At 39.0% G+C, this 25,363-nt stretch overlaps 1 pseudogene; it reads left to right on the forward strand.

The window, feature by feature from the left end:
- The first annotated feature begins 3,958 nt into the window (after positions 1-3,958).
- On the forward strand, positions 3,959-17,696 carry LOC135273591 (zinc finger protein 679-like; annotated as a pseudogene).
- Positions 17,697-25,363: the final 7,667 nt, after the last annotated feature.

A 25,363-nucleotide genomic window follows, 5' to 3' on the forward strand; every position in this document is an offset into this window, starting at 1 on the left:
GCATGATCTTGGCTCCTTCAACTTCTGTCTCCTGGGTTCAAGCAATTCTCCCTTTCTCAGTCTCCTGAGTAGCTGGGACTACAGGTGCCCACCCCCAAAACTGGCTAATATTTGTATTTTTAGTAGAGATGAGGTTTTGCTATGTTGGCCAGGCTGGTCTTGAATTCCTGATGTCAGGTGATTTGCCCACCTCAGCTTCACAAAGTACTGGGATTGCAAGCATGCACCACCATGCCCGGCCTGTTTCAGAGACTTCTTAGCAGAAGTTTCAACATGTGGTCTCTGGGTAAGATGGTGGTCCAGATAACAGAAAAGATAGGAAAGGGAAAGAGGGAGAGAAAGAGAGGCATTGCCTATGACACAGCGGGAAAGATGAGGCACTCAGGAAAGCCAGAGAAAGACCCATGCATTGCACTGAATCAAAAGTTTAGGTGGCTGCTTTTTGGTTGTGAAAGAATCTTTTTTGTGGAATTCCAATCAACTCTCAAGTTTTCCACTTCAGGGAGGAAAAAGCTTCCCATGTTCCATGATCCTGTACTGGCCTAATTCTGTAAGTCACAGCCATCAGCAAAAAGTTGAAAACAGATCAATCCAAAGGCAGGGCTGGGCATGGTGGCTCATGCCTATAATCCCAGCACTTTGGGAGACCTAGGTGGGTGGATCGGGAGTTCAAGACCAGTCTGGCCAACATGGTGAAACCCTGTTTCTACTTAAAATACAAAAATTAGCTGGGCATGGTGGCATGCACCTGCAATCCCAGCTACTTGGGAGGCTGAGGCAGAAGAATCCCTTGAACCTGGGAAGTGAAAGTTGCAAGGAGAAAGATGTCACTGTTGCACTCCAGCCTGGGGAACAAGAGCAAGGCTCTGTCTCAAAACAAACAAACAAATACAAAGACAATAGTGGTTAACATTCCATGATGCCAAATGTAATCTTAGCTGAGAGAGACTTTACTTGAGAGGAGCCTCTAACCCCCTAAATCTTAGGAAAGACTAACCTTTCTAAGTTACACCTCAAACACAAGTTTTGTCAAGTGCTTTTCCCTTTTATTAAAAGTGACCTTTTATCTTACCTATCTTAAAAGACATTCTAACTTCCCTAAATTGGGCTATTAACCCAATCCCCTTTACCCAAGTATGCTACCACTTACATAGCCAATTGGTGATTCAGTCTGTTTCTTTTGGGTTGGGGGTTTCCTTAGTATCATCCCTTTGTGATTCACTGAAAAGAAGCTTCAAGAAATGGTCCCAATCCGGAACCAAAGAGTGGGTTCTTGGATCTCATATAAGAAAGAATTTAGGGCCAGGAGTGGTGATTCATGCCTGTAACCCCAGTACTTTTGGAGGCAGAGGCAGGTGGATCACTTGAGGTCAGGAGTTCAAAACCAGCCTGGCCAACATGGTGAAACTCAATCTCTATTAAAAATACAAAAATGAGGCAAGCTTGGTGGTATGCACCTGTAATCCCAGCTACTCCGGAGACTGAGGCAAGAGAATCTCTTGAACCCAGGAGGCAGAGGTTGCAATGAGCCAAAATGGTGCCATTGCATTCCAGTCTAGGTGACGGAGCAGGACTCTGTTGAAAGAAAGAGAGAGAGAGAGAGAGAGAGAGAGAGAAACAAAAGAAAGAACAAATGAATGAATTGGGGGGCAAGTCTGCAGTGCAAAGCAAAAGCAAATTTATTAGGAAAATAAAGAAATAAAAGAATAGCTACTCCATAGGCAGAAGAGCAGTGTGAGCTGCTCAATAAAGAATACTTACATTTATTTCTTGAGTATATGCTAAACAAGGGGTGGATTATTCATCAGTTTTACAAGAAAGGGGTGGGCAATTTCCAGAAATGAGTGTTTCTCTTCTTTTTAGACCATGTAGGGTAACTTTCTGATGTTGCCATGGCATTCGTTAACTGTCATGGCACTGGTGGGAATGTCTTTAGCATGTTAATGCCTCATAATTAGCTTGTGATGATCTGTGAGGACATTTAGAGATCACTTTCATTCCCATTTTGGTTTTGGTGGATTTTCTGGCTTCTTTACTGCAAACTCTTTCATCAGCAAAGTCTTTGTGAACTGTATCTTATGCCAATCTCCTATTTATCCTGTGACTTAGAATGCCTAACCTCATCGAAATGCACTCTGTTAGTCTATGCCCCATTTTACCCAGCATGTATTCCAAATGCAGTTGTTCTGGTTCAAACGCATCTGATGTGGCTACAGAGTGCTGGAATGTGGCTTGTCTGAACTGCAATGTGCTAGAAAATTAAAATACAAGGTTATGCTCAAAGATTTAGCTTCAAAAATTTATATGCTTTATTAACCATTACACACTAATCACATATTAAAATAAGAATATTTTGGATATATTGAGCTGATTAAATTGTTACAATCAATTCCACTTGTTTCTTTCATTTTTATTTTGACACACAGTCTCTCTGTTACCAGGCTGCAGTGCAGTGGTGCGATCTCAGCTCACTGCAACCTCTGCCTCCCAGGTTCAAGCGATTCTCCCTCCTCAGCCTCCCAAGTAGCCGGGATTATAAGTTCCTGTCACCATGCCCAGCTAAATTTTTGTATTTTTAGTAGAGACGGGTTTTTGCAATGTTAGCCCGGCTGGTCTCAAACTCCTGACCTCAGGTGGTCCACCACCTCGGCCTCTCAAAGTGCTGAAATTACAGGCATGAGCCACTGCACCAAGCCCCACCTTTTTCTTTTTAGTTTTTAACATTTGGCTACTAGAAAATTCAAAATTTATGTGTGGTTCATATTTTACTGCAGAGATTGCCTCCTTTTTGAAATCTCAGGTTGCCCGGATGTATTAGTCCATTTTCACAGTACTGTACTGTTTATACAAATACCTCAGACTGTGTAATTTTTTTAAAAAAGTGGTTTAATTGAATCATAGTTCTAAACGGCTGAGGAATCCTCAGGAAACTTACAATCATGACGATGACAGAAGGTGAAGGGAAAGCAAGACACATCTTACATGGTGGAAAAAGAGAATGGGGGTAGGGGAGAAGCGCCACATTTTTAAATCATCAGGTATCTTCAGAGCTCTCTTACTGTCACAAGAACAGCTTGAGGATAATCCGACCCAGTGATCCAGTCACCTCCTACCCAGTCCCTGCTCTGACGTGTGAATTACAATCTTTTTTTTTTTTTGAGACAGAGTCTCACTCTGTAGCCCAAGCTGGAGTGCAGTGGCATCAGTGGCATATTCTCAGCTCATTGGAACCTCCACCTACTGGGTTCAAGCAGTTCTCCTGCCTCAGCCTCCTGAGTAGCTGGCTACAGGGGTGTGCCCCCACACCTGGCTAATTTTTGTAGTTTTAGTTAGAGACAGTGTTTCACCATATTCACCAGGCTGGTCTGAACTCCTGACCTGGGCCTTCCAAAGTGCTGGGATTACAGGCGTGAACCACCACGCTTGACTCAGAATTACAATATGAAGTGAGATTTGGGTCGAGCCACAGAGTCAAACCAAATCACTGCAAAGCATCTGTAGCAAGGAAGGTCATAAAATCCAAATTTTTAAAATAACTGTCATTATGTTTTCTAAATTTATGAATAGCTATAGTATAAATACATATGATGTTATAGACAAGGTTAAAGGCAAATATCCTCTGGAGTTGGCCTGGCTCAGATCAGGGAAGAAGCCCTCTGCCTGTAAAGGTGGCAGCCTAAGCTGTTAATTTGCTTCATTTAGCCCAGTGTCTGATCAAATGTTTTTGTCACTCAGGACCTGAAGGCTGAATCCTGAAACCTTATCCAGTCAGGGGCAGTAGATTAGAAACTGTCCAATCAGGTGTGCAGCTGGAGAGAACAGGACGCTTCTGTAATGTTGCGGGTCCTTTGTGTTTCTCCATATCCAGAGTTCCAGTTCTTCTCTTCACCTCTCTGCATCCTCTCCTCCTACAGGCCAAGCCTCTGTGGCCCTGTGTCCTGCAGGTATTCCCATATTTATGGCCAAAAGACTGGGACCCCTTGGAAGCTGAGAAATGGTGAGTGCTGAGTCTGTCATGGTGAGAGAGGGGTGGGAGCTGGTTGGAACTGGCTGAAAGTGTCTGTAGCATGACCCAAACTTCCTCACAGTCAGCTCTGAAGTCTGAGGACCCAAATCCTCATTGGCCCAGCTTGGCTCTTAGTCCCCTGGAGCTGTAAGATGGTGTCTGGGCCAGCAGCTGGGACCCTGGGAGTTCTGTCTTCTTCCTCTGCTGTGGCTTTGCCCTGGACTGGAGCCCTCTCTGGGTAGCTCTGTGCTCTCAGCGCCTCATCTCACCCAGATTGTGCAGGGATTGGGGAGTCATGGGGGGAATCCTGACTCAAGGTGCAGGATTCACGAGTGGAAAAGGCTGTGGTACCTGGGTCCCTAGTTCCTTATTTTTCCTTTTAGAAATGTATCAGAGTCACGGTAAAAATATTAGAGAATTTGATTAAAGTGTGATTAAAGAATCATAGAGTACCCAGCTATGGTTTACGGGTTGTGGTCAATGGGAGAGACTTGAAGAAAAGTCTGTTGTAAATTGCATAATGAAACAAACCAAATTCAGTAATTGAATTGGTATAGTTATGTAGTTTCCTTATTTGTAAGATCCAGGTAAAAATTTATTGGCTATGTCATCAGATTAATTGGCATTTTGTGGTTGAGTAAGGTTGATTTATTTCTTCAACATACATAGTAATTTCCAAGAAATGCTTTTTTTTTTTTTTGAGATGTAGACTTGCTCTGTTGCCCAGGCTGGAGTGGAATGGCATGCTCTCAGTTCACTGCAACCTTGGTTTCCTGGGTTCCAGTGATTCTCCCAACTCAGGATCTGGAGTAGCTGGGATTACAGGCACCTGCCACCACACTCAAATATTTTTTGTATTTTAGTAGAGACGGGGTTTTACCATGTTGGCCAGGCTCATCTTGAACTCCTGACCTCATGTGATCCACCTGCCCCAGCCTCCCAAACTGCTAGGATTAGAGGCGTGAGCCACCACTCCTTGGCCCTGTTATACTGATTTCTGAATTTTATGCTAAACTTTATGAGATAGGACTGGGCACCTTCTAGAAGATTACTAATTGTTTACTAAATATTACTAATTGTTTACTAAATATCCTGTAATGGAAATAAGTAAACGATATGTGTATTGTCTGAAAGAGATACTTTTGCTTTTCTCATTGAGCTATTTAAGCACCTTAAAATTTTTTTCCTTTGTATAAACACTGCATTTCAGTAATCTTTCTGGATTAATCTAACACTTACTTTCAAAAACTAAGTGACCATCTCTGACTTGGAAATTAAAGCCTAGCCCTGTGACTCCAAGCTAAGGCTAATATTGAGCCTGCAATAGGAGGCTATTGAAGGCCTTGTCAGTTCTTTCTAGGGAGCATCCCCTACAGATGTCCCAGCCTGCTCATCCCATCCATGGAAGAAGCCTTTATACTGAGATAAGCTACAGAGCCCAGGATAGCTGGGGACCCACAGGCAGGTGCAGTTAGGGTTAGAATGAGTGGGAATTGTTGCTGTTTGGGGGCAGTTTCTAGACTTTGTGAAATAAAATGAAGTCAGATTTAGGTAAGATGTTCTGAATAAAATGAAGTCAGATTTAGGTAAGATGAACAGAAAAAAGTACCAAGTATAAGATTTTCAAGGAAATCATCATTTAGGCAGACAAGGACTGTCTTTCACAGAGTATAGCAAACAAGTTTAGAAAGAAGGTGGAATAAGAACGGCATGATCAAAGTGGAAAAATTAGATTCTAGATCAGAAAATGTTTTACCTTGAAGTCAGCATATTCTTAAAAAGAGACAGAAAATGGGGTTGTATGTTGACTCAGACTGAGGATAGCTTGAAAGTCAGGATCCCAGGGAGAAGATAAAAAATTAAGCAAAGTTGATTAAAAAGTATTTTGTTTTGACCACTGAAGAAAAGTATTTAGCTGATTCTTTTATAAGAAAAAGGTGAAAATTTGCAGTCTATGTCTGCCTATGTGATAAGTAAGAAAATATAACACCATCTAAGTCATCATGGGAAAAGTCTTTCTACTATGCTGTTGCTGAAGAAGACAAAGGATGGATTATTTTATTTTATTTTATTTTAGAGACAGAGTCACGCTCTGTTGCCCAGGCTGGAGTTCAGTGGTGCAATCTCAGCTCAGTGCAACCTCTACCTCCTGAGTTCAAGCAATTCTCCTGCCCCAGCCCCACAAGTAGCTGGGATTATGGGCACCCACCCACCTCTGCATCTGCCTAATTTTTTGTATTTTTAGTGGAGACAGGATTTTGCCATGTTGGCCAGTTTAGTCTCAAACTTCTGACCTCAGGTGGTCCACCCTCCTTGGCCACCCAAAGTGCTGGGATTACAGGCAAGATCCACTGTGCCTGGCTGGAGAATTTTATTAATCACAGCTATTTACCAGGATTGTTTATGCCCCATCTTTCCTAAACTTTTTTTTTTTTTTGGTCTTATACATTTTTTTCCATTTGGCTGTTTCTGGGTTGCATGTTTTATAGTAAACTGGTTAACATAAGTACAGAATTTTGCTGAATTCTATGAGTATCTCTATCAAATTACTGAACTTGAGGGAAATTATGGGAGTCCCCAGTTTCCAGACAGTAGCTCAGAAGCATAGATGGGTCCCTGGGATTTGTGACAAGTGTGTGTAGTAAGTGTAACATGGTGAGAATGAACTCTGAATATGGTCTGTGCTGACTCTGGGTGGTATCAGGACAAAAATCTCAGAAAACAAGTTGGTGTTAAAAAAAATTGCTTCGTACCAGTCCTGGCCAATATGGTAAAACCCTGTCTCTATTAAAAATACAAAAATTAGCTGAGTGTGTTGGTGTGAGCCTGTAATCCCAGCTAGTCGGGAGGCTGAGGCAGGAGAATCACTTGAACCTGGGAGGTAGAGGTTGCAGTGAACTGAGATTGAGCCACTGCAGTACAGCTTGGGTGACAGAGTGAGACTCTGTCTCAAAAGAAAAAAAAAACAGGAAAAAAAATTGCTTGGTGTTTAACAAACTCCACAGATTGGGTGTCAGAAAAAAAGGTGTTACAGAGCCTGGCCTGGAGGGGCCTCTGGGTGCCTGGTAAGGGGAGGCTCAGTTGTCCTGCACACAGGTTGTCACACTGCACATTGTCCTGTGACTCTAGGTCTCCTCTCAGGGGGAAAGGGCACTAAGTGCTTAAGGAAAAGGAATTGTGAAAACAGACCTCCTTCTTTCACAGCAGCCACCACATGATTCTCATGCATTCACAAGCACACCCACTAGAGTGTCCATACCCCTCCCAGGACTAGGCACCACCCTCAAGAATTCCACCGCAGCACATTTGCTTTTAGTGTTTCTTGCCAAAATTCCACCAAAGTACCTACAGTTCCCTGGCATATCCCGAGTCCGAGTACTGAATCTGCAGTAGCAACCTGTTTCCTCCACCAATGTAGGGTTCTGTACCACGTGATCATAGTTTAATCTGCCTGCATGGACACAGGAATAAATCAGAGTATAGCCCCACATGGACCACTATCTGCAGCGCAAACCAGTCCTACCACTTACCTTGAACTTTCCCACCAATAAGTTTTTGTCTGTTTTGTTTTATTTTGTTTTGTTTTGTTTTATTGAGACCACGTCTTGCTCTGGCACGATCTGGCTCACTGCAGCCTCCACCTCCCAAGTTCAAGTTATCCTTCTGCCTCAGTCTCCTGAGTCACTGAAATTAGAAGTGAGTGCCACCATGCCTGGCTAATTTTTATATTTTTAGTAGAGAGACATGGAGTTTCACCATGTTGGCCAGGCTGGTCTCCAACTCGTGGCCTCAAGTGATCTGCCCACCTTGGCCTCCCAAAGTGCTGGGATTACAGGCATGTGCCACCATGCTCCACCGAATTTTTTTTTTTTTACCTTTTATTTTAGGTTCAGGAGTACATACGCAGGTTTGTTATATAAGTTTTTTTGTGTACAGATTATTTTATCACTCAGGTACCCAACAGATTTTTTTTCTGATTTTCTTCATCCTCCAACCATCCACCCTCAACTGGGTCTCAGTGTCTGTTCTCTTTTTTTTTTTTTTTTTTTTTTTAAGAGAAAGAGAGAGAGAGAATGGGGAGGAGGAAAAAGGAAGAGAAAGAGAGAGAATGGGGAGGAGGAAAAAGGAAAAGAAAGAGGGAGAGAGAATGGGAGTATTGCTTTCTTGCCCAGGCTAGAATGCAATTTAGTAATGGGTATTGAAAATCTCTTGTATACTGATAATTATACTTAATGATGTAGTCAGGAAGGAATAAGGGAAGAAGATAACAAACAGCCAACCAATATTTCATTTAAACCTATGAAATGCTATGCGATTACTGAGGAGTGATTTACTTCCAATTATATAGTCACTTTTGGAATAGGTGTGAGGTGGTAATGTATGTTTTGTGTATTTGAAGTGGAGAGTTCTACAAATGTTTATTAAGTTTACTTGTTCCGGGTCTGAGTTCAAGTCCTGAATATCCTTGTTAATTTTCTATCTCGTTGATCTATAGAATCGTTAGCTCTTCTTGTTACATTGATCCTTTTACCATTATGTAATGTCCTTCTTTGCCTCTTTTGATCTTTGTTGCTTTAAAGTCTACTTTATCAGAGGCGAGAATTGCATCTCCTGCTTTTTGTTTATTTGTTTATTTTTACTCTCTGGTTGGTAAATCTTCCTCCTTCTCTTTGAGTCTTTGTGTATTGTTGCATGTAAGATGGGTCTGGATGCAGCATACCGATGGGTTTTGGCTTTTTATCCAATTGAAATATATATAAGTTTAATACTGGCGTTTGATGCTAGCTGGCTGTTTTGCCCATTAGTTGATGTAAATTTTTCATTGTATTAATGTTCTTTGCTTTTTGATATATTTTTGGAAAGGCTGATATTGGTTGTTCCTTTATATGTATAGTGCTTCTTTCAGAAGCTCTTGTAAAGCAGGCCTGGTGGTGGTGAACTCTCTAAGTACTTGTTTGTTCGCAAAAGATTTAATTTTTCCTTCGCTCATAAAGCTTAGTTTGGCTGGATAGGAAATTCTGGGTTGAAAGTTCTTTTCTTTAAGGATGTTAAATATTGGTCCCCACTCTTTTCTGGCTTGTAGGGTTTCTGCTGAGAGATCTGCTGTGAGTCTGACAGATTTCCCTTTGTGGGTAACCTGACCTTTCTGGCTGCCCTTAGTATTTTCTCCTTCATTTCAACCCTAATAAATCTGGCGATTATGTGCCTTGGGGTTGGTCTTCTTGAAGAATATCTTTGTGGTGTTCTCTGTATTACCTGGAGTTGAATATTACCTTGCCTTGCTAGGTTGGGAAAGTTTTCCTGAATGATATCCTGAAGAGTATTTTCCAACTTGGATTCATTCTCTTCATCACATTCAGGTACACCTATCAAACGTAGATTAGATCTTTTCACATAGTCCCATATTTCCTGGAGACTTTGCTCATTCCTTTTTATCCTTTTTTCTCCAATCTTGTCTTCTCGTTTCATTTCACTGAGCTGGTCCTTGACTTCTGATATCCTTTCTTCTGCTTGATCGATTCGACTGTTTAAGCTTGTGCATGCTTCGCAAAGTTCTCGTGTTGTGCTTTTCAGCTCCATCAATTCATTTATATTCCTCTCTAAATTGTCCATTCTCGTTAGCATTTCGTCAAACCTTTTTTTAAGGTTCTTAGTTTCTTTGCATTGGGTTAGAACAAGTTCTTTTAATTCACAGAAGTTTCTCATCACCCACATTTTGAAACCTGCTTCTGTTATTGGAACACACTCGTTCTCCATTAAGCCTTGTTCTGTTACTCATGAGGAATTGCGATCCCCTGTAGAGGGAGAGGCATTCTGATTTTGAGTATTCTCTGCCTTTTTAGACTGCTTTCTTCCCTTGATTTTATATTTATCCATCTGTCGTCTTTGTAATTACCGACAGAAATTTCTAACTAGGTCTCTGAGCGGACGTCCAACTTTTTGATTCCCAGCGCCGAAATCTGAGCAATCCACTGCGCTGGCCAAGACAGTGGTGTTAAGGTTGATGGTGCCTTTCTGCCCAGGAATCTCTGGACTCTGCACCAAGAACTGCCGCTTTAAGGCGCCAGCAAAACCGCCGCGCCAGCCACAAGAGTCGCTCTGGCGACCCGTGGAGCTCCTCCGCTTGGAATCTCCTGGTCCATGAGCTACAAATATTCGTCTGAAAGTGTGGCATCCTCTTGTTCTCTGCGCTTTCACTGGGAGCTACGTGCCCGAGCTGCTAGTGATCAGCCATCTTGGATCCCTTTCATGTCTGTTGTTCTCTTATTGGTGTCCACATGTTCTCATTGTTTTGCTCCCACTTATAAGTGACAACATACAGTATTTGATTTTCTGTTCCTGCACTAGTATTCTAAAAACAGTAGTCTCCATCTCCATCCATGTTGCTGCAAATGTCATGTTGTTATTCTTTCTTGTAGCTGTGTCGTATTTCATGGTGTATACGTACCACATTTTCTTTATCCAGTCTACCATTGAAGACATACAGGTTTATTTCTCATTTCTGCTATTAGAATAGTGCTGTAAAACATGTGTACATGTGTCTTTATGGTAGAATAACTTACATTCATTGGGTGTATTCCCAGTTGTGGGATTGCTAAGTCAAATGGTAATTCTGCTATCGGGTTTTTGAAAAGTTGCCACACTGCTTTTCTCAATGGTTAAGCAAATTTATACTCTCACCAGCAGCATATAAGCATTCCATTTCTCCACAACCTCACAAGCATCTGTTTTATTCAGTTTTTAGTCTGATTGTGTTTATTTAAATTATTTCTTTTTTCTTCATCTGTCTCCTGTATTATCTATCTTATTAATTTTTTCATAGAATCAAGTTTTGGTTTTGTGGAACTGTTTTTTGTTTTTTTTGTTTTGTTTTGTTTTGTTTGAGATAGAGTTTCGCTCTTTTGCCCAGGCTGGAGTGGAGTGGCACGATCTCAGCTCACTGCAACCCCTACATTTCAATTTTAAATGATTGTCCTGCCTCAGCCTCCCGAGTAGCTGGGATTACAGGTGCCTACTACCTTACCTGGCTAATTTTTGTATTTTTAGTAGAAATGGGGTTTCAACATGTTGGCAAGGCTGTTCTCGAACTCCTGACCTCATGATCCACTGACCTTGTCCTCCCAAAGTGCTGGGATTACAGGCATGAGCCACTCACTGTGCCTGGCCCATTTTTATAGATATTTATGTCTCAGTCTTGTTCATTTCAACTCTGATTTTGTTTATTTCTTGTATTTTGCTAGCTTTGAAGTTGGTTTGCTCTTTCAGAACTCTTTTGTTCATAAGATTGTTTTAAATTGAGATCTTTCTTTTTGATGTGGATGTTTAGTGATATACATTTCATTCTTAAAAGTGCCTTGGCCGGGCGCGGTGGCTCAAGCCTGTAATCCCAGCACTTTGGGAGGCCGAGGCGGGTGGATCACGAGGTCAAGAGATCGAGACCATCCTGGTCAACACTGTGAAACCCCGTCTCTACTAATACAAAAAAATTAGCTGGGCATGGTGGCGCGTGCCTGTAATCCCAGCTACTCAGGAAGCTGAGGCAGGAGAATTGCCTGAACCCAGGAGGCGGAGGTTGCGGTGAGCCGAGATCGCGCCATTGCACTCCAGCCTGGGTAACAAGAGCGAAACTCCGTCTCAAAAAAAAAAAAAAAAAAAAAAAAAAAAGTGCCTTAGCTGTGACCCAGAGATTCTGGTATGTTGTATTTCGGCTCTAATTACTTTCAAAAAATTTTTTTTATTTCTGCCTTAATTTCATTATTTACAAAATAGCCATTCAGAAGCTGATTATTCAATTTTTATGTAATTTTATCATTTTGGATGTATTTCATATTGAATTATTATTCTATACATTTCCTTTTTAAAATTAATAATGGAGAAACAAAAGAAGAACATGCTGTGCTCTTAATCTAAATGCTAAAAGTAATTCAACACTTAGTACCAATTTCCAGGGTGCTATGAAAAGTAAATCACATTATGTATTATTCCCAGCACAGTGTTCTGTGACATGCTCCTGAGCACATAGTACCTGCTCCACAAATATTTGTTAGTACGTGTATATGTGTTTCCCAAGTGCAGACTTACTCAGACATTGCTGCTTTCTATTGTCTCTGTAAACTTAAAAAAGCCAACAAAAAATGTATTTCAGGATGGAGATTGGTTGTTGTCTTTATTTGTACCAGAAGTATTTGTGTTGTGACAGTTGTGGTAGGTGTAAGGGACTCTTTATTTTTGAGATGGAGTCTCCTTCTGTTGTCCAGGCTGGAGTGCAGTGGCACTGTCTCAACACACTTCAGGCTCTGCCTTCTGGGTTCAAGCATTCACCTGCCTCAGCCTCCTGAGTAGCTGGGATTACAGTTGTGAGCCACCGCACCTGGCCAGGGACTCTGCTGTGCCTGCTTTTTCTAACTAATGCTAATAATGTGTCTGGGAAAGCACAATCAGCTTTTATCCTGGGGACTTTTTCCCAAGTGCAGACTTACTCAGACATTGTTGCCTTCTGTTGTCTCTGCAAACTGAAAAAGCCAACAAAAAATATATTTCAGGATGGAGATTGGTTGTTTTTATTTGTACTGGAAGTATTTGTATTGTGACAGTTTTCAACAAGACAGGGGACTTGTTGAAAAAGCCCATTCCTAGACCTTTTTGGATCCTGCAGAATTACATTGCATAAAGCAGGGCCAAGATTACCAAGTGATTTATAAACTTGAGGGGTTTAAGATACATTCGGGAGAGTTTAGTTCAACCTTTGCATCAAAGGAAGGCTGCACTGCCTGTCCTGTTTCAGTTTGGAAGGAAGAGGTCAGTGTAGTTTATGCTCCCATTACTGTAAAAAAAAAAATCACTGGTGTCTAATAGGAGAGGGCAGGGAAAAATAAACAGGAGTTCAAGACCAGCTTGGCCAACATGGGGAAACCCCATCTTTACTAAAAATACAAGAATTAGCTAGGCATGGTGGCTCACACCTGTAGTCCAAGCTGCTCAGGAGGATGAGGCAGGATAATTGCTCGAACTTGGGAGATGGAGGTTGCAGTGAGCTACGATCATGCCACTGCACTCTAGCCTGGGTGACAGACTGAGACTCGGTCTCAAAAAAAAAATACATGTTGATGTACTTATTTTTATTATTTATTATCTAGAAAAGAATTATATCTACAGCGGCATTGAGGCTCTTAAGCTATCCTCTTTTCTCAGAGTCAGAGAATACTTCTGTGTTAAAAATTACCTTACTGAATAATTTTAGTCACTCTTATCAGTTGGAACCACTTCTTTTTACTCTCTTTTTTAACTTGAGTCAAATAAAAATCTCTGCCTATGGCCACTTGGTAAGTGTTTGTGCCTTCATGAGTGTTTTTTATTTCAGGGCCTGTTGGCATTCAGAGATGTAGCCATAGAATTCTCTTTGGAGGAGTGACAATGCCTGGATCATGCTCAGCAGAATTTATATAGAGATGCGATGTTAGAGGACTGCAGAAACCTGGTCTCCCTGGGTGAGAATAGCTTCCATACACAATTCCTAATGTATTTCCTTTCTTTTCTAACATGTTTTTTGGTAATTTATGTTTGCATGAATGAATTTTAGATCTCCTATTTTAAGAAACTCTTGGAGATTCATTGGTGTAGAACAAATTCTTCAAGATGTTTTATCTTGACCTGAACTTTTCCCTTTCCTGAGCTTATGCATCCTTTGTTTTAGGAAAGTGGCAATTCCAAAACTATTGTGGCATAAAATGTCATTGCCCACACCTTAGAATTCAATTGCCACCATCAATTTTTGATTCAGTAGTACTGAACAGTGAAATTAAGGACCTACATTCTAAATATTTAGAAAGTTCTGTTATGAATCAATATTAATTTTCTGGAATTTTCTATTATATCCTCTTTACTAAGCATAATACTACGTTGGTAATTAAAGAATTTACTAAGATTTATGTTACCTTTTTTCTTAATAAAACAGGTATTGCTGTCTCTAAGCCAGACTTGATCACCTACCTGGAGCAAAACAAAGAGCCCTGGAATATAAAGAGAAATGAGATGGTAGCCAAACACCCAGGTAAGTGAGAGTGAAAGAAGTAGATGGCACAGATGAGAGGCACAAAAGTCAAGGAGGAAGACAGTCCTTAAAATGTGGTCTGGGGAGCTGTGCTTCAATGGAAAGAGTTTCTGAGAAACCCGAGTAATTATTTTCCTTTGCTCTCACATATGAACACTTGTCTCATGGTTTTAAATTCTCTAAGGATTTCACTTTTGCTTCAGTAATCTTCCTTCAAGTTCAGGGTGTGAGCCAAAGTGTTCTTTATGGCTTATAAGGTAATGCACAAACTGCTTTGCCATTGCTGTTGGGGATACACAAATATCTGCATATTTTTGAAAAGCTCTATGTTACACCATTCTTAAAATTCTTTTTTTGCATAATGTGTAAAATGTGTGACAATAGTAGTTTCTGTTTCATTGGTGGTTGTCCATTTTTCTGCATATGCCATTCTTTTTTCATTACTATAGCCTTGAAATATATTTTAAAGTTTTTTACAAAATTTATTTTTAAATTTTTATCCATGTATTTATTTATTTATTTAGAGGTTGTGTTATGAGACTTGCTATGAAGGGATGTGTAAACAGGATACCTCTCATGTCTTCATTTTACTGTGTTGCATATTTTAGATATAGATTCATAAATTGAATTGCTGTATTATGTAATTTCATTTCTAATCTGAAGAATATTCATATTTCTTATGATGGCTGCATTTTTTTTCTCATCAACAACTTACATATGTTTCAGTTTCTTTACATAATCAACATAGTTGGTATTTTTAAAAGAAATTGGCTGGGCACGGTGGCTCAAGCCTGTAATCCCAGCACTTTGGGAGGCTGAAGCGAGTGGATCACGAGGTCAAGAGATCAAGACCATCCTGGTCAACATGGTGAAACCCCATCTCTACTAATACAAAAAATTAGCTGGGCATGGCGACACGTGCCTGTAATCCCAGCTACACGGGAGGCTGTGGCAGGAGAATTGCCTGAACCCAGGAGGTGGAGGTTGCGGTGAGCCGAGATCACACCATTGCACTCCAGCTTGGGTAAAAAGAGTGAAACTCCGTCTCAAAAAAAAAAAAAAAAAAAAAAAAGAAATTATAGTGGTCATTCTAATCTATGTAAGGTAATTGTGTTTCGTATTTTGATTTTGTTTTTCATTTTTCTATAATTAATTTTGTGCAACTTTTCAAATGCTTCTTCCCATTTGTATGTCTTTTTTATTAAAATTTAGTTTAATCATTTGGTCCATTCTTTTCTTTTTCTTTTTTGAGATGGAGTTTTGCTCTTCTTGCCCAGGCTGGAGTGCAATAGTGCAGTCTCAGCTCATGGCAACCTCTGCCTCCTGGATTCAAACTATTCTCCTGCCTCAGCCTCCTGAGTAGCTGGGATTACAGGGATGTGCCACCATGCCCAGCTAATTTTGTATTTTTAGTAAAGATGGGGTTTTGCCATGTTGACCAGACTGATCTCAAACTCCTGACCTCAGGTGATCTGAAGCCATCTCAGCTTCCCAAAGCTCTGGGATTACAGATGTGGGCCATCGTGCCCAGCTCATTCATCCATTTCTAAATCAACTGATTCAGTTTACTGTTGCAACAGTATATTTTAAACTGGTTAAAAAAAGTGACTTCAGTGGCACAGAAAAATTTGTTGCCATTATATTTAAATATATTTGTTTGTTTAGCTTCTTAATTTTTTTTACATTTTTTTGTTTTTTTTTGACCTCCACAATATGTTTATTTTTATTGTCCCAAGCCTTTTGTTATTTTTATTTTTCTAATTTTATTTAGTTGTCTGTTTTTTTATTTTTTTCATTGAGCATAATATGGATTATCTTAAATTTTTAAAGGTAATATGTACATCTTTATTTTTATCATTGCAATTTTTTATTTTTTTATTGAACAATGTTCTAATATTTTGTATACATTGTAATCTTTGGTTGAGATTTAGACATTAACATAAAACTACCTTTCACAATCTTTAATGCAGCTCTTTTCTTACATAGCCTAAAACCAATTGTCTTGGCTAGAGATTCTGGGAGTCTCTCAAACATGTTCTCAGGATGTGTCTTGTGTGCAATTCTGTATTTACTTTTTCTGTTAAGAGACATCGCCATGTTTCTTCTTTCCAGTCAGTAACTACTTTCTACACATGTTTAATGTCCATGGTACTGCAGTCTTTCTGCTGTTGTAACATTCACTTTCAATCTCAAAAGACTTAAAGTTGTCAATTCAAAGTATGCCACCATTTCATTCAGCATGTTCTGTCCTGGAAGATAGAAAGGGCCCCATAAGCCAAAAGTAAAGACATAGTTGCCAGTATTTTTCTTGTCTTTTGAGATAGAAGCCAGAAGTTGACAGTTTACTCCTAAAGACACCATGTTCTTCTATTGGGGCTGAGAAAGGGCTGTGTTGGGAAATGTAGCAGACTTTTCTTTCTACATGGCTCTTGGCATTGTGCTTACCTGGTGCACACACTTTATTTATAAGTTTAGAACAAAGATATTTTGATTGCTGTTTTTGTTACATTTATACATCTATAAAGAAATTACAGCCTGTGGTATTTTAATATGCCATTTTCCTAATGTACCTGGTATAATTTTATGTATTTGATTTTTAAAGTATATTTATCTGGGTCTAGTAAGTGGAGTCAGTTGCAATTTTTATGTCTTTCAGTTATGTATTCATATTTTACCCAAGACCTTCAGCCAGATAAAGGCATAAAAGATTCAGTCCAAAAAGTAATACCAAGAAGATACAGAAAAAGTAATACCAAGAAGATATGTGGACATGAGAATTTACAATTTAAAAAATGCAATGAATGTGTGGGTGAGTGTGAGGTGCACAGAAGAAGTTATAATGAAGTAAACCAATGTTTGTCAACTACACATAAAGTATTTCAGACTCATAAATGTGTCAAAATCTTTGGTAAATTTTCAAATTCCAGTAGACATAAGACAAGACACACTGGAAAGAAACATTTCAAATGTAAAAATTATGGCCAATCATTTTGCATGCTTTCACACCTAAATCAACATCGGATAATTCATACTAGAGAGAATGCCTACAAAAGTGAAGATTGCAGCAAATCATTTAACTGCTTCTCAACCCTTACTAAACATAAAAGAATTCATACTGGAGAGAAACCCTACAGATGTGAGGAATGTGGCAAAGCTTTTAGCTGGTCCTCAACCCTCATTATACATAAAAGAATTCATACTGGAGAGAAACACTACACATGTGAAGAATGTGGCAAAGCCTTTAGCCAGTCCTCAAACCTTGCTAACCACAAGAGAGTTCATACTGGAGAGAGATCCTACACATGTGAACAATGTGGCAAAACCTTTAGCTGCTTCACAACCCTTACTAACCATGAGAGAATTCATACTGGAGAGAGACCCTACACATGTGAAGAGTGTGGCAAAGCCTTTAACTGCTCCTCAACCCTTAAGAAACATAAGATGATTCATACTGGATGCAAAGCCTACAAATGTGAAGAATGTAGGAAAGATTTTACCTTCTCCTCATCTCTTAATACTCATAAGAGGATTCATACTGAAAAACCCTACAAATGTGAAGAATGTGACAAAGCTTTTAAGTGGCCCTCAGGTCTTGCTAGTCATAAGATAATTCATACTGGAAAGAAACCCAGTGAATAATGTGGCAAAGTCCAACTCTTGGGCCTTATAATACGTAAAATAATTTACACTGGAAAAAAATCACTACAAATATGGAGAATATAGGCAAGCCTTTAACCAGTTCCAAACCTTTATTGTACATAAGAAAATTCAGCTTGGACAAAAATCATATAAATATAAAAAAAGAGTAACAAAGCCTTTAATCAGCTCTCAAACTTTAAGGAATCTAAGAGAATTTATTTTTTAAAAATTCTTTTAAATGGAGTCTCACTTTGTCACCCAGGCTAGAGTGCAGTGGCACAATCTCAGCTCACTGCAGCTTCTGTCTCACAGGTTAAAGCAATACTCCTGTCTCAGCCTCCTGAGTAGCTGGGATATCAGGCATGTGCCACCACACTGGCTGATTTTTGCATTTTTAGTAGCAAAATACAAAAATTGTGGGAAAAAATGTGGCAAAGCATTTAACTGGTTCTCCATCCTTATTAATTAAAAAATGTTTTACTGGAGAAGAACTACATACATAAAAAATGTGATAGAGCATTTAAGCACACCTCAAACTTTTCTAAAAAGAAATTATACTGGGAGAAACTCTGGAAATGTGTCAAATGTTGCAAGGCCTTTAAATGGTAGTCACACATTATAGTAGGTAAGGTAATGTATACTGAAGAAAACTCCTACAAATATGAAGAATGTTGCAAAACTTTTAACAAATGGTCACACCTTATTGCACAGGAAAGCATTTATACTAGAGAAACATTTTACAAATGGAAAGAATGTGAAAAGCCATTAATATCTGCTCACATCTTGCACAATATCAGAAAGTGTGTGCTTAATAAAAGCACTATAGGCCAGGTGTGGTGGCTCACACCTGTAATCCCAGCACTTTGAGAGGCCAAGACAGGTTGATCACGAGGTCAGGAGTACAAGATCAGTCTGTTCAACATGGTAAAACCCCATCTCTACTAAAAATACAAAAGTAAGTGGGTTTGTGGTGGCATGCACCTGTAATCCCAGTTACCAGGGAGGCTGAGGCAGGAGTATTGCTTGAATTTGGCAGGCAGAGGTTGCAGCGAGCCAAGATTGAGCCACTACATTGTAGCCTGGGTGACAGAGCAAGACTCCATCTCAGGGGGAAAAAAAGCATTGGAAATTTTATTACTGTAAAATGACCTTTCAGAAAAAGTAGGTCTTTAAAGACTTTGAAGACAAACATTACAAACAGGATTGCAGTGCCTTTACTTGTATTACAGATTTAATTGTACACATTTTACATTAAAGGAAAGCCCCAAAGAAGATGCTCAAACTTTGTGAAACATCAGGGAATTTATACTTGAGAGGAAGCCTAAAAATTTAATGAATGTGAACAAACTGTAGTTTGTTCAAAAACTATAGTTTACTAAACACCTATTAATATATTTCTGCAGTTGCAGTAAATGGGGAAAATAAATTTAATCAAAAAGTAAGTCTATATATACCTTTGAGGATTCACAGCAGAAAGAATGAAGACTGCAACTTCAGACATTACACTAAACCAGTGTTGAGGATACAAAGGAGCCAAAGCTAACACTATATATATTTTAAAGAAGCAGATTTTTTTTTGAGATTTATAACATTCAAGATATGTTTCTTTTTCTTTAAAAAAAAAAACGGATTTTCTAAAAAGCAAATAATATTGTAACTCAAGTTACTTAATGTTGATTCTTCCCATTGTTTATGTAAAAGTATTTGATTATTGCATCATAGATATGAGAGATTGTTTTTTATTAGGTGTCCATTATTCATGAACTTTTCTATAGAAGAATAAGGACATTAAGTTGTAAGATGCATAATGAAAACCTAAATGGAGAGGCTCTTTGTGGTTGACTTACAAAATTGTTTTAGTGATGGATAAGATGGTTGTTCAGAGTAGTATTCTGAATTCCAGTGAAAGGAAAAACTTTGAATACTAGTAGTAAATTATTTTATCAATTGTAACTGTAGGTAATAAAATGCAATAAATTTAAAAGTTTTTAAAGATTATGTGTGAATTCAGTTTTTCATTAAACAAAGTTGTTTTTAATGTGTTAAAACTACTGTGCTTTGAATGAACTGTTAATTTGCCATGAACTTTAATGTGTTCCATCTTACTTGAGGTTCTAAGTAAAAGATGATAATGATATACTGTTTGTTAATGTAGGGGAATGACATCTCTAGTAAGCTCTTTTTTGCCAGTTTTTTGTTTGTTTTGAGATGGAATCTTGGGCTGGAGTGCAGTGGCACGATCTCGGTTCACTGCAACTTCCACCTCCTAGGTCCAAGCGATTCTCCTACCTCAGCATCCTAAGTAGCTGGGATTACAGGCATGTGCCACCATGCCCAGCTAATTTTTTGTATTTTTAATAGAAATGGGGTTTCACCACATTGTCCAGGCTGATCTCAAACTCCTGACTTCAAGTGATCCACCCACCTCAGAGTCCCAAAGTGCTGGGATTACAGGAGTGAGCCACCAGGCCTGGCCTGCCAGTGTTTTTAAATTGCAAATAAGTTGAAGAATTTTGTTCCCATAGATCAAATTGTATTCTTTTTTACCTTAAATTTTTTTTAATTTTTGTGGGTAAATAGTGTGCATATACACCTATGGCATATATGAGATATTTTAACAGGTATACAATATTTAACTATCACAACTGAGTAAATGAGGTATTCATCATCTTGCACATGTACTTTTATATTACAAAGAATCCCATTATATACTTTCAGTTATTTCAATATGTACAAGTGAATTATTATTAGCTACAAAGTCATTTTTATGATCATAAAAATTACATGGGTATAATTAATATCCATATATTTCTGAGTCTTGATTAAACATTTTTAAACATTTGTTTTATATATTTTTTGTCCATGTGGCCTCTCTGCTATCAAAAACAGACTTTTAGTTTTGATTTACATAGAGTTACATATACAAATATATTACTCTAAAGATATACCAGCTGGGCACAGTGGCTCATGCCTTCACTTTCAGAAGCGAAGGTGAGTGAATCATTTGAGGTCAGAAGTTCAAAACCAGACTGGTCAACATGGTGAAACCCCCTCTCTACTAAAAATACAAAGAAAAAAAAAAAACAGCTAGGCGTGGTGGTGCATACCTGTAGTCTGAGCTACTCAGAAGGCTGAAACAGGAGAATTATTTGAACCCAGGAAGTGGAGGTTGCAGTGAGCAGAGATGGTGCCACTGCACTTCAGCCTTGGTGATAGAGTGAGACACTCTCAAAATAAAAAAAGTATATATATATATACATGTATAACTTAAGTGTAAGAAATTCATGTAGCAAGTGATTGTGAGTTTGTATGCATTTCAGAAGAACAATATATGAAACAAAAAATCATTTTAATAAGGTGGATAATTAAGTAGAAACCTGGAAACCTCAGAGATTCAGAAAAGTATATATATATTCCGTGCCCACTAAAAGCACAAAAATTAGCTGGGTGTGGTAGTGCATGCTTGTAACCCCAGATACTTGGAAGCCTGAGGCAGGAGAATCTCTTCAACTTGGGAGGCAGAGGTTGTGGTGAGCTGACATTGCACCATTGCACTCCATCCTGGGCAACAAGAGCAAAACTCTGTCTCAAAGAAATAAAGGAAAAGAGAAAAAAAGCAAACAACAACAAAAAACAACCAAAAAAATTTTCAACAAAACCCAAGAAAAGACAGCATGAAAAGTAAAACAAAGACAGGCACAAAAGTAATTGCAGTTTTTGCCATTAAAACTAATGGTAAAAATACTGAAGTGTAATACTACATGGTCAGACAACAATTCACAAAATGGCAGTAAGTTCTTACCTATCAATAATTTTTAAAATATCAGTTTAATTAAAAACACATTGCTATGTTTTGAATATTCCCTTCAAAATTTATGTTGCAATTTAACTGCCATTGTAATAAAATTATAAAGTTTGACCTTTAAGAAGATATTAGGTCATGCAGGACCTACTCTTATGAATGAATTAATGTCATTATTTCCAGAGTGGTTTACTTAGCAGGAAAGTGGGTCTATTACAAAAGTAAGCTGTGTGACACCAGAGTTGGTGGCTCATGCTTGTAATACCAGCATTTTGGGAGGCCCAGGTGGGCAGATCACGAGGTCAGGAGATGGAGTCCAACCTGGCTAACACGGTGAAACCCCGTCTCTACTAAAAATACAAAGAATTAGCCTGGCATGGTGGCATGCACCTGTAGTCCCAGCTACTCTTAAGGCTGAGGCAGGAGAATCGCTTGACCCTGGGAGGTGGAAGTTGCAGTAAGCTGAGATTGCACTGTTGCAGTCCAGGCTGGGTGACAAAGCAATACACCATCTCAAAAACAAAACAAAACAAAAAAAACCCAGCTCTCTGGTGTATGCCTTTTGTCATCTTCATCTTCGTTCCTTTGGTCATTTTGTGATATGGAAATATGATTCTAATCAGATGTCAATAACATGCTCTTGGACTTCCACAATCTAAAATTGTGAGCTAAGTAAACTTTTATTCATTATAAAATACCAACTCTAGGATATTCCGTTATTAAAGCAGAAACAAATAAAAGATTCACAAAATGTCTAAATAGATTTTTTAAATTAACAGTATGGTTCACACAAGTGATTTATTTTAGATTTAAGGGCACACATAGGTTAATGGTTAAAAAATTTAAAAAACTCATACCAATAATAATTGAAAGACTATAACAGTGGCTATATTTATATCAGACAAAATAGACTTCTAGAAAAAAACATCTGTCCCAAGAGACAAACAAGATCACTCTGTAATAATAAGAGGATGATTTGTCAAAAGGACATAACAATTAAAAAATATATTCACATAACATTAGAATGCATAAATATATAAACGTATATAAACAGAACTTCAGAAAAAAGACAAATATGACAATAATAGAGGACTTTATTACACTACTTAAAATGATAGATTATTCAGACAGAAAGCTAGAAAGAAAAAAATGTGTTTGCATAGCACTATAGAACAATTGCACCTACATATAGAGTATTTCATGTAACAGTTGGAGAATGCACATTCTTATCAAGTACAAATGGAACATATTATCCATAATAGATCATATGTTGGGCTAAAAAACCCGAAGTCTTTTCAAATTTAAAAAGATTAAAATTACATCAACTTTTTTTTGGTTTTGTTTTGAGACGGAGTCTCGCTTGGACACACAGGCTGGAGTGAGATGGTGAGATCTCAGCTCACTTCAACTTCCATCTCCTGGGTTCAAGTGATTCTCCTGCCTCAGCCTCCCAAGTGGCTGAAATTTCAGGCACGTACCACGATGCCTGGCTAATTTTGTTTTTAGTAAATATGAGGTTTCACCATGTTGGTGAGGCTGGTCTAAAACTCACCTCAGGTGATCCACCTGTCTTGGCCTCCCAAAGTGCTGGGGTTACACGCATAAGCCACCATACCCCACTGTTTCAACTTTTTAAATTATAATTTAATAAAACTAGAAATCAATAGCCAAAGAAAAAATTGAAACTAAAAAATATGTGGACAGTAAACAATATGTTCCTGGACATCCAGTGGGTCAAAGAGAAAAAGCAAAGGGAAATCAGAAAGTATACTGAGAAAAAAGAAAATAGAAACACTTGCATACAATAACTCCTGGGGTACAAAAAAACCCCCACAAAACAGTTCTAAAACAAAAGTCTGTAGTGCTAAATTTCTATATTAAGAAAAGGGACAAGATGTTAAATAAAAAACATAACTTTAATCCACAAAATACTTAAAAAAGAACAACTAAATAATCCCAATGTTTGCATAATAAAGAAAATAATAGACTGGATTCTGTGGTTCACATCTGTAATCCCAGAACTTTGGGAGGCCGAGATGGGAGGATCACCTAAGGTCAGGAGTTTGAGACCAGCCTGGCCAACATGGAGAAACCCTGTCTCTACTAAAATACAAAAATTAGCCAGGTGTGGTGGCAGGTGCCTGTAGTTTTAGCTACTCCAGAGACTGAGGTAGAAGCAACACTTGAACCCAGGAGGCGAATGTTGTGGTGAGCCAAGATCCCACCACTGCACTCCAGCCTGAGTGACAAAAGCAAAACTCCATCTCAAAAAAAAAAAGAGAGAAAGAAAAAGGAGAAAAATTAAGGCAGAAATAAATCTCATAGATTCTTAAAAAACAAGCAGAAAAAGAATTTACATATAAAAGGTATCTAAACATTTTAAGAAAAAGATGAGTAAATTCCCTTTTTTATTTTTAAGTTGATTGATTAAGTCTCTTATTTTTATTTTGTATATATGCATGCAATAAGCAGGTCCAAATAATTTATCCTGAACTCATGGACATTTGATTTCCAGTAGGGTTTGTATTTAGGCACCAGAGGTGTAGCCTTAGGATTGTGAAAGAGCATTTGTGGAAAAGAAAAAGGTGGAATAAGAGAACATGCTATAAAAAGCCTTTAGGGCTGGGTGCAGTGGCTCACTCCTGTAATACCAGCAGTTTGTGGAGGCCAAGGCAAGTGGATCACCTGAGGTCAAGTTTAAGACCAGCCTGGCCAACATGGTGAAACCCGGTCTTTACTAAAAATACAAAAATTATCTGGGCATGGTGGCATGAGCCCGTAAACCCAGCTACTAGAGAGGCTGAGGCAAGAGAATCTCTTGAACCCGGGAGGCAGAGGTTGTGGTAAGCCGAGATCCTGCCACTGCACTCCAACCTGGATGACGAGTAAAACTTGGTCTCAGAAAAAAAAAAAAGAAAGAAGCCTATGGGTAGGGAACAGTACACAGTTGGTGAAAAGACAGGTTAGTGCTGCAGTTACTGATCCAGGCAGGCGGGGTAGATCCGACTTATAAATGCATGCATCATAAGTCACAGGAGGGATGGAACCTAGGCTAGTGGAGAAAACAGGTCACTGATGCAGATTCAAGATCTGGGCATAAAAGTAAGCCATGAGTCCTCTGGGAACTTACGTAGCCTATTGGCAGAAAACTCTAGAAGCACAAGTTCTCTCAGCACAATTTCTGAGGGTGAAGCCTTGTTGTGGGAAGGGTTTAGCTACAACATTGCCCAGTGTGCATGTGTGTGAGTATGCAGGAATCACTTTATAGCAGCAGAGTGGGGAGTGGAATCTGCCCTCACAATTCCTTTCCTTTTAGTTCTCGGCTCCCTCTGAACCCGGATGAGACCTGGAATCACAGGACAGTTCATAGCGCAACAGCGTGTGTGCAGAAGAATAGAGTCTCCATTCCCCAAAAGACCCACAGTCTTCCTCCAGCCAAGGATGCTGGGATGTCTTTGTTCTCACACCAAATATACAGCATTTGCTGAACACCAGGCAACTCTTCACCAACTGGGTGTTCAGCAACTCAATTCTCACAGAATCCAGAGTCACCATAGGCCTGACCACTACAAGCCTCAGTTCCTCAATACAGTGCCTACTGCACACGCCAGTGACAAGCACCAGGGGCCTGCCTATACCTCTAAGCCACTATCTATAAATCATGGGCTTTTATAAACTTCTCCCTGAAGTTTAATAATTTGATGAAACTACTCACAGAACTTCACAAAACACTCTACCTGTGTTTACCAGGTAAACATCAGAATACAATTCAGGAAATGCCAACTGGAAAAAGAAAGTATAGGGCACAGAAAAGTAGGAGAAAAAGAAGGGTGGGTAGTGAGTTCCTGGTGAATAGCTACAATTA

Source organism: Aotus nancymaae, unplaced genomic scaffold, assembly GCF_030222135.1.
Source record: "Aotus nancymaae isolate 86718 unplaced genomic scaffold, 86718_ANA_hifiasm-v0.15.2.pri h1tg000008l, whole genome shotgun sequence".
NCBI lineage: Eukaryota > Metazoa > Chordata > Mammalia > Primates > Aotidae > Aotus > Aotus nancymaae.